Here is a 10,915-nt window from a genome sequence, read left to right as displayed (position 1 = left end):
CCTGGACTTCCCTTCTGGGTGGCCAGATTGCTGACACCAGCCAGGCACTGTGTACTTGCACAGTACCATCCTGGGGTTGGGGCAGGAGCTATGCGGTGGTGCTCCCCTTCCCCCTATCCCTGGAGCTCCTGATGGAGCCGTGATCAGGCACAGGAGCAGCTGCTCATCTGGGTATCCACCCACCCAGCAATGAGCAACTGCTCATGTGCAGGGAAAGTGGGCATGAACCCTCCTGGTGCTTCGCACTAATCATGTGAAGTGCTTCCCTCTCTTTTACGGTTAGAAATAATGCTTGCTGCTTCACACCATTCTTTTAAAGACTAGAAGGAAATCATGCAACTACCTTTTGTCCCTACTGGAAGAATAATGCAGTGGCCCTTGATTGCTATTAGAGGCATAGGAAGCTGCCATAGAGTCAGACCATTGGTCCATCTAGCTCAGCACAGACTGGCAGCAGATTTTCCAAGGTTACAGGCAGGAATCTCTCTCAGCCCTGTCTTGGAGATATCAGGGAGGGAAGTTGGAACTTGCAGATGTACTTCCCAGAGTAGCTCCATCTCCTAAGGTTAATATCTTACAGTGCTCACACAAGAGTGGGATATAAATGTAAAAATAAATTCATATGCAACCAGGGTGGACCCTGCTTAACAAAGGAGACAATTTATGTTTGCGACCACAAAACCAGCGCTCCATTGGTGTATTTCATTAAGGCTGAGTAAGTTGATGCTGCATTACTTTGGCAAATTTTAGGGCTTGCATGCCACTCAACATGAACAGAGGAGCTGCTAGGCCCAGTCCAGAATAAATTAGACCATTCTGAGGCTATTCTCACGATCAGGCGAAATCAGGCTAGGGGAGCCTAGCCCAATTTCGCCTGACTGTGAGAACTACCGGGCTCGCAGACGAGCCCAGTGGCCTCCAAGCAGTTAACCCACTTAAATAACCCTCCCCGAAGCCCAGGTTAGCGGAGTGAGCGCTCCACTAACCTGGGCTCTACGATCGTGAGCAGCATCCTGGCTCGGGGGTCTCTCCAGCATGCCCTGTGCACTCGTGCAGGGCATGCTGGAGCTTCCGGGGGCCACATGGCCCCCGATCCCCCCAGCCCCTGCCGGCTCTGTAATGGAGCCGGCAGTTGTGCGGGCGGCCGACTTGGTCACCTGGAGCAGACTGCTCATCTGCAGGGAGAGCGGGCTAAGCCTGCTCTCCCCACAAACCCCATTTCAGTGGTTCCCACTGATCGTGGGAACCGCCTCTCTGTCAACTAGTTATTGAGGCCATTCACACAATCAACGGGCTAAGCCTGCTCTCCCTGCACAAACCCTGATGGTGCTTCACACTAATAGTGTAAAGCACCTCATGATCTTTTTCAGGCTGTCTTATTCTTTGAGTCATAGAACATCTCCTTTTTGAGACGGTTCCTCACCAGAGCCACTCTCAACTGACTTTTCCTCTGTGCAGTCCACACACACACCCTCAAACAGATTCCTTTGATTGACAGCTCAGCAAGGTTCCAACGTATTTACATTAAAGTACCGATCATTAGACCCTCATCACATCTTCTTGCCTATTTATTGTTTTATTTTTTATTTATTGTTAAATGTATACCCCGCCTTTCATTAAGAAAATCCCAAGGTGGCTAAAAATCCCAATTACCTAAAGTGATTGCTCAGGATTGCAGCTGATAGGGCATCTTAAAAAATAAAGGAATTTTGGCTCAGTATCTTTTAAAAAGTTGTTGCTCTGACCATGGATGTTCTGCTAGATATGAACAACTGACAATCTATGTTAAATGCTTAACTGGGCATGTAGAAAGATCATGGAATTTCTCTTTCTACCAAAAAGTCAGGCCTCTACATCTTTTCTTTGCTGTGATGCAATAGCATTATTAAAACAGCATTAGCAGTACATGGAAGGAGATGTCCCGGCATGTACTAAAAGCAATTTTTTAAAAAAGCATGATTATTACTTGATAAGACTAAGAGGCATGAGCTAATTTTTAAAAAAACAAAACCACCAAGGAGTAAACAAACTCTGCAAACCCAGTATTGCCTCAGTTGGTATAACCCCTGCTATCTGAGCAAAGAGGCACCTTTTTAAAGTGGTGATTCTCTTTATTTAGCAGGGTGAAAGCACTGGCCCTATCCATCCCCAGCACAGCGTCCACCCAGTGGCTGTTGCTGGTGTATATCTAATGTTTCTTTTTTTAGATTGTGAGCTCTTTGGGGACAGGAAGTTATTTTATTTGTTTATATCTATGTAAACCACTTTTGAACTTTTGTTGAAATGCAATAAATAAATGTTCATCCTATCTGTATTTGTAGTCATAGTATTACTATTCCCTAATTCATGTATTTTATATGACCTACCATAAATAACTTAGTATTTTGCATTTCACATTTCAAGGAAACCAAACCCCAACTATCTGTGCCTAGTTTATAGACTGCTTTTCAGCAAGAATGAAAGAAAAATGTGTTCAAAGCAGTTTACATAAACAAAACTAAGATGATATTGGTTCCCTGTCCCCAAAGGGGCTCACAATTTAAAAATAAACACAAAGGTAAACACCAGCAACAGCCACTGTCTGGAGGGATGCTGTGCTGGGGTTGAATAGGGCCAGCTGCTCGCTGCTGCTTAATACAAAGAGAGACATCATTTTTTGAAAATTGCCTCTTTGCTCAGATAGCAGGAGTTATACCAACTGAGGCAATACTGGGTTTGCAGAGTTTGTTTACTCCTTGGTTGGTTTTTTTAAATTAGCTCATGTCTCTTAGTCTTATCAAGTAATAATCATGCTTTTAAAAAAAAAATTTGCTTTTAGTACATGTCGAGTGGCGTGGTATGGACTGGCATGTTACATTAAACTATGGATTTGCAAATTTACACCCTTCAGGGAATATTTTCCCCAACAACATTTGTCTTCTGAGGAGCCCTAAGCATCTGCCGTGGTAATCCTACACGTTGCAGAGGATAATGGGGCATGTTTAGACCCATGTTTTGTTCCTATGAAGCTCTGGCTGGGCTTTTTGAGCCTGCCCATTGGTCCTGAGCATGCTTGAAAACCAAAGCACCAACCATTATGAGATGCCACGTATTCTTTGGCTTTGCAATATGGGAATTCCCCTCTGATCTCTGTGGAAAATCCATGTTTGCCCACAACTGTCACTGCAATGATTACCAAATGCTGCAACATCAGCCTGCCAGTCAGAGATCTTAGGCAATGCAATATATTAAAGAGTTTTGCTTTCTCTCTTGGTTGTTCAAGCAGATAAGTGGATACTTAGCAAAAGCAACTTCTATGAGAATTTTTATGTTACAGGTGTTTTGTTTTGTTTTTTGGTAAAAAGAGTAGTTTATATTATAAATGGGATCTTGCTGTGTTTATTTAGCAACAAAAACTAAGGAACCTAGTCATTCAAATATACAACTCCAGTGAAGACAGAAACAATCCAAACAGCAAATGTGAGAATTGTTTTGGCCGACTGCCACTCAGCATTCCTAACCATCTGACTCCAAGCCCTGGGTTTATATGCATTACCTTGCTGTAAGTACAAAGTTCAGCAGGAGCAATCCAGAGGCAAAGGAGAATAAACTATACTTTCTCTAAGCATTCCCTCAAAATTATTTGGCAAGTCAAAGAGGAAATCCTTTCAGTTTAGATAAGTTACAGTGACTGTGAACTTTAATCTTAGAGATAAAATCCAAACTCAAAGCTACTGCTTTCTTATGTCTATAGCCTTGTGTGGCGGGGCATGTGTGTGCACATGGGAGCATTTGTATTGATAATTCACTATGACAGAGAAATGCTGCCTACTTCTGGAATTTAGACCTATGTTTGCACTAGTGATATGCAATTCGATTCACTAGAAAATTAATTCACCGTGAATCAGGATGATTTGCAGATTCGTTTGTGAATTGCATCACCCCTTAAATAAAGGGCTGATTCAACTGCAAGTTCATCGTGAGTCAGTTCATGTGATCTGCATAGCAGACACCATTTTGTCTCTGGATTTGTGATTGTGATAGATTTTCTGGCACTGGTTTCAGATTGGCTTCAGATCTGCTTGCTTTTTGGTTGGCTTGCTGTCTTTCAAATCAAGTGTTGGCATGGGTAATTGTGCCCCCATTGGCTGGGGGATGGAGCAAGGAGAGGGAGGCCAAAGGAGGGAGTTGTAGATTGATATACAAAATGTATATAAGGGGCTTCTTGGAGCAGAGGGAGCTTTTGTGCTTTTGTGCACATTGCTTTTGTGCCTCAGGAGAGGAGAGAACTTGGATCAGCGGCACTGCAGCAACACTGAGAGGAGAGCAGAGAGACTGTGGTCTAGGCTTGCCTGCCCTGCCTGCTGCCTGGCCCAGCAGCGAGTGGAGAGACAGAGAGTGCCTGCTCTGTCTCTCTAATTTTTTAAACTTGTTAATTGCAGTGCTACAGCAACTGCTTTGCTTTTATTTTCTGCTACCCCAACCCCCAAATACGTAACAGCAGCATGAGTGGCTTTAACTGGGTGCTGCTTGGAATTTTATTTTATTATTCTGTAGCCAGCCCCACCTCCCAGTGGCTTTAATAACTGGGGTGCTGTGTGTGCTATCTCCCCCACCCCATTATTTTAAAAGAGTACTAGCTGACCCAGAGGCTTAACTGGGTGCTGTTTGGAATTTTTTTCCTTGTGTGTTTCCCCTTCCCTCTCTCACACAAACAAGCTTATTGCTTCTCAGCTCCAAAGGGCAGCGGTGGGGTGGTTGTCCCAAGAATGAACCAGCAGCCCCAGTATCACTGCAGCCACCAAAACGGTCCCAGACCAAGAGCAGCATGGTGTGGGACCATTTTGAGAGCTGCCCTGGTGACCCACACCATGCTGCCTGCATCCACTATAGGACCCAGGTCAGCAGGGGAAGGACCCCAAGTGTCTTGGGGCCAGGGTGATGCTGCAGCACCTGCAACGGCATCTCCCAGGGTCCCTGCTCCGGCGGGCAGCAATAGGCCTGGTGTGTCCTCGAATACCAGCAAGGCACCTGCTCCTGCACCCAAGCAAGGGATGTTGCCTGCACAGTGGGTGCAGTTGGTGGGCAAGCAGTCTGGTCACCCAGAGCCTCATCTCGTCACCTGGGCCATTGGGAATGGGGACATGATCACTTTGGACAATCAGCCATTCCAGGTAGTGGAGAACACCAGCTTCTGTCAGCTGCTCCGACTGCTTGCCTCTGACTACAAGATCCCTTCATGCACACAGCACCTTCAGCAGGCGGGTGGTGCCCTCCCTGTACCAGGTGTGTAGGGAGGCTGTGTCAGGGCTGCTGCACGCAGCAGCATCTGACACCAGTGTGCACTCACTCTGGATCTGTGGTACAGTTGCAGTGAGAGGCATGCTGCTTTCCTGTCCCTCCCAGAGCACTGCTGGGGGCAGGAAAGCAAGGAGACAGTTGTTGGTGGTGGAGTGGCCAGCCCCTCCCATGCAGCAAAGCACTGGTGGGCTGTGCTGCATATGGAGGTGCTGGACACTGAGCACATGTCAGCTGAGTTGCCGATGGCCATGAATCGTCAAGTGGAGGATTGGCTGACCAGGCAGCCAAACCTTCGCCGAGGGTTCATGGTCACCCACAATGCCACCAACATTACAAAGGCAGCCGAGCAGGGTCAGTTTGTGTCCATCCACTGTGTGGCACACACTCCGAACCTGGTCATGTGAAACGTGCTTGACCTTTCTGGGGCTGTGGTCATACAAGACATCCCCACTGCAGGTGCTGAACACCATCCTGCCACAGCATCTCTTGCGGAGGAGTGCCACAAGATAGCAGCTTACTTCCACCTGAGCAGAAAGGGTCTGTGTATGCTGAGACAGTGGCAGCCTGAGTGGGCCTACATGAACACTACATGAACACTTGAGTGGGCCTACATGATCCCTCAGGATGTTCAGAACCGGTGGAACTCCACCTTTCTCTGGCTGCAGCACCTGCAGGAGCAAGAGCCGGCTAAATACTCCCTGGCAAGGAGGTGTGGCTTGGAAGTGTGCGATCTGTCCAACCAGGACTGGACGCTGCTTTCCAAGGTTGTCTTGGCACTTGAGCCATTCTTTGTTGCCAGCTTGTGTGCCGAGACAGCAACACTGAACCAAGTTTTGCCCGCCACTCTTCTCCTTGAGAAGTTGATGGGTGAGCTCCAGGCCACTCTGACCACTGAGGAAGCAATTGTCTTGGCAGGTCGACTGAGGACTGGAGTGGTAGATCAGCTCAGGACAACCTTGGGTAAATAGGCAGAGCATATTTTGTCCTGCCTGTGTGACCGAAGGATGAAGGGACCTCCTGGTTGCAGAGCTTAAGCAAGCTGAAGATAAGAGGTTAGGGCACAACCAGAAGGAAGGTGCTGGAGTCCAGCCCTAGCTGCCCTAGGGTTGGCCCTATCCAACCCCAGAACAGCATCCCACCAGTTGCTATTGCTAGTGTCTACCTTATGTTTCTTGTTAGATTGTGAGCCCTTTGGGGACAGGGGACCATCTTATTTATGTATTATTTATTTTTCTATGTAAACCACTTTGAGAATTTTGTTGAAGAACGGTATATCAATATTTGTTGTAGCAACAGCACTATCACCACCGCTTCTTGGTCCAGCAGCGTGGTGTCCCTGGCAGGGCCAAGTGAGCCAGCACTTCCACCTCCATCTTCCACCCAGTGGAGGGGTTCCTTGGCACCTTGCAAGGGGTATAGGAAGAGCTCACCAAGTCCTACAGCACTTTTGAGCAGTGTGTGTTGCAGTACCTACAGGACCCGGTGGCAGGTTGGGAGATGGAGCCAATCCGGTCTTGGGCAATGCCAATGCATTGCCAAGTCTGGCCAGCCTTGGCAACAGTTACTGGATGGTTCATCTCGTGTCCACCAACTAGGATCCAGTGCAAGAGAGTGTTCTCTGTGGCTGGCTCATGCTTGGATGCCAAGATTGTGGAGCAGCTGGTCTTCCTGAAGGCCAACCTCTCCCAGCTGGGCTATGGAGGCTAATGATGAGATATGGACTGGTGCCCTGACCCATGTGTCAGGTTGTCAGCCAGGGCCCAGCACCAATCTGAGTTGTGTTATACAGACACAGGCTGGCAGGCTGGCAGGGTATACTTATTCTGGAGAAGAAAGAAGACTTCTCATGGTAAGAGGTGATCTCCATGTCTGGCCTTGAGAGTAACTTGTGCGTCACTCACTTCTCTAGTCTGCTGAGCTCTGCAATCTGCATTGCAAGGTCTACTCACTCAGTCAAAATGTGGCTGAAGAGACATTGATGTAGTTGAGCTTATGGCTATGTTTGCTGGCTGCTAAGGGTGCTGCTGTGGCAGCTGTTGTAAGGAGTCATAATTGTGTGCAACATGTGATGTTACTGCAGCACAGGCGATGTGGTAGGTCAGTTATTCTTTTTCTTTTCTTTTTGGCCAGCTTTGGACTGTGTGTTTGGCACAATGTGATGTTCTGTTCTGCATTGGGAGGGATTGTATGTACTTTTTTCCTTCTGTGTTGCTTTTTTTGCAAGGCTGGGTTGCAAAATGTGTGCACTCTGCTTGTTTAGTCCATAGGGAATAATGGGGAACTTAAATCACCCCATTGTTCCCCATGGATAGGTCCTCGGGTCACCAGAGTGGGTTGGGTGTTAGGGCATGACCCAACCTAAAGGTAAAGTGTGTCATCAAATCAGTTTCGACTCCTGGCGACCACAGAGCCCTGTGGTTTTCTTTTGGTAGAATACAAGAGGGGTTTACCATTGCCTCCTCCCGTGCAGTATGAGATGATGCATTTCAGCATCTTCCTATATCACTGCTGTCCGATATAGGTGTTTCCCATAGTCTGGGAAGGGATTTGAACCAGCAACCTCTGGCTTGATAATCAAGTCATTTCCCCACTGCACCATTAGGTAGCTACCTACCACCAACTAACAAAACATTAGGGCAATCGGGTGATTTTTAATGAATTTTTGCATTTTATCTGGGTCAGTAGGTCAATGACTGTGGTGGGGTTGAAGAGGAACAGTTTCTCTCCCCCTGTCCCACTTTAAAAGCTGCCTCTTTCCCCATTTGGCAGGGGATGGATTATCCTGCGAGCTCCTCCATGGTGTGTGACAACGTTAAAATCTTAGTTATTAAACAATGATTGGGATTCCTTCCTAAAACATCCAGGAAGTGCGAGAATTCCTTTAAATTCAGAACCAGTACTCTGACAGCAGGGCTGTGTGTATTCTGTACAATCATTAATTTTTATACTACAGGCAATATTCAGCATTTTGTACTTTGAATAGTACTTTGAATTGTATTTTGAAGAGGAAACAAAACCAAAACAAGTGTCTAACTTTTAGGAGCCCTGTGAAGAGGAGAGCTCTAGCTCAAGCAGTACAGCACATGCTTTGCCTGCAGAATATACTAGGTTCAATTCCTGGCATCTCCAGATAAGCCTGGAACAGATTCCCTAGACCCAGAATAGCCATTGTCAGTCATGCAGAGAATGCTGAACTAGATGGCTAATGAAAGTCAAGAAGCACAGTGAAAAAATGGGACTACGACTAAATGTCAAGAAGTCTAAACTAATGACAACAGGTACAGCAACCAACCTCAGAATTGACAAAGAAGACATTAAAGTGGTGGATATCTGCCTTTTAGGATCGACCGTCAACAGTAAAGGATCCCCAGTCAAAACTTAGTAGGGTTGCAATGGAGGCCTTGGTAGGGTTGCAATGAAGGCCTTGGAAAGTATATTTAGTTGCTGTGACGTGTCTACACCTACAAAGATTAGAATCGTTCAGACAGTGGTTTTTCCTGTGACACTCTATGGATACGAAAGCTGGACTTTGAAGAAGCAAGATAGAAAAAGTATTGACGCTTTTGAACTTTGATGCTGGAGAAGACTTTTGAGGATACCATGGACAGCCAGGAAAACAAACAAATGGATCATAAAACAAATCAATCCAGAATTTTCACTCGAGGCACAAATGACCAGGCTCAAACTATCATACTTTGGACACACTATGCAAAGATCCAGCTCCCCTTGAAAAGTCCATAATGCTGGGGAAAGTTGAAGGAAAGAGAAGAAGAGGATGACCAGCAGCAAGGTGGATGGACTCGATTGCGACAACAATGAATGCACCACTGAGAGACCTTAAAGGCCAAGTTGAGGACAGATCATCCTGGAGAGAATCTATGTGGTTGCTAAGAGTCGACACCGACTTGACGGCACTTAATCAATCAACCAATCAAATCAATAGAAGACATCAGATTTAGCAGTACAAGTGGAAATCCACCTTGCCCCAATACAGACAGATATATTTTGGTCTGGCGACTCCTCTAAAAGTTGTCAACCTTATACTGTTACGCATAAGTTCTTAGACAAAGAGCTAATTTATGTTACTGGCCCATGTTATATGCAGCATTACATTGCTGTAATACCCCACCCTGGGGCTAACATGGACTTGTAAGCAGTTTGACACTGTTCAGATTGCACAAATAATTGCACAAGCAGCACAACTGCAGTTTTTCCCATTGCAGTAAGGGGGAGGGGGAGAATGGTGGTCGTAATGTTTGCACAAGCACTGGTTCTGAACCACAACAGGGTTGCTTATGAGTCCACAGCCACCCTGGAGTGGAGTGTTAATGGCAGCTTATGAGTCCACAGCCACCCTGGAGTGGAGTGCTAATGGCAGCCACTACCCCCAATATAATATTCATGTTGTAAATAGCCAGTGTGAAAATAGATATGTGGTTGGCTGTAGTAGCCAACATGACAGGCAGCCATACATTGCCATCAGGGCCCCTCCAGTGTTGCTGTACAACTTGAAAGGCAGCTACAATGGTGCAGTGATGCAGAACAACCTAAAATTGCTTCTGAGCAGTCATGCAATGCTCCAGCCACTGAACACTGTATGACTGCCCGGAAGTGGTTTTAAGTCAAGGCTGCCTTTCAGGTTGTGCAGCAGCCCCACAATGGGACCCTGACATTGATGCAGGGCTGCCCCTTCAAATTGGCCACTGTCCTTTTTACATTGGTTTATGTTACTGGCAACTTTTACATCCTTTCCCTACCGGCCTGTAAATCTTGTTTTATTTTTTCAAGTGGGAAAAATCTGCACACACCCTTGGATGATAATGAGCCATGATATGACTAGGCAGTTTCATTTTTTTAAAAGAGGAATAAAACAGCCCTTTCCTCTCTACAAGTAGTAGTTGCATGCAAACCAAGATATTAGACAGAGATACAAACTCAAAATATCAATTGAATTTACCAAGACAGAAACATTAACACTGCTTCTGGAGAACTACAGCTTTTCATTTGCCCTGATTTAAGTTGTGTATGCATAAGGTGACAGTACGACACATACATGAAATGAAACACTCTTACCATAATCATATAATGTAATATAGGGATGGTTTGTAATATCAGTATAACATTCTGTATAAGTAACACAAAGCTGTTTAAATAAACAACTTTGCCTTTTAAACCTTTAAACCTTTTCAAATAGTTGATCTTTCAACACACATGACTGTGCAGGATGTCTGTCTCAGCAACAGCTGATGACTGCTTGATTCAGTGATTGTACAGGTAAATTAGATTCTTTCTCTTGGAAGGGTAAACTCTCCCTGCCCTACAGGGATTAAATTCAGTACTTTATTATTCTGGTATTTGGTATGTAAGTTTTTAAAAAAACAAAACCTGAAAACCTAACCAGTTTTTTAAAAAAATAATTATTATGGTTATGACAACAAGAAATAAGAGCTCATTGCTGCAGGACCAACTGTTAAATTTACAAACCCACAGAGACAGGTGGAGTAATGCAGTGTGTCAAGTAAATGGAGGTCTCTGTTGTGTTACAACACCTCAGCTCTGTTTGTTTAATTTATGGTTTGTTTGTTTGTTTGTTTATCTACTGTCCCATCTAATAGCTCAGGGCAGTTTACAAACC

This window comes from Hemicordylus capensis, chromosome 5 (genome assembly GCF_027244095.1).
Source record: "Hemicordylus capensis ecotype Gifberg chromosome 5, rHemCap1.1.pri, whole genome shotgun sequence".
Classification (NCBI taxonomy): Eukaryota; Metazoa; Chordata; class Lepidosauria; order Squamata; family Cordylidae; genus Hemicordylus; species Hemicordylus capensis.
This window is presented reverse-complemented; position numbering follows the sequence as displayed.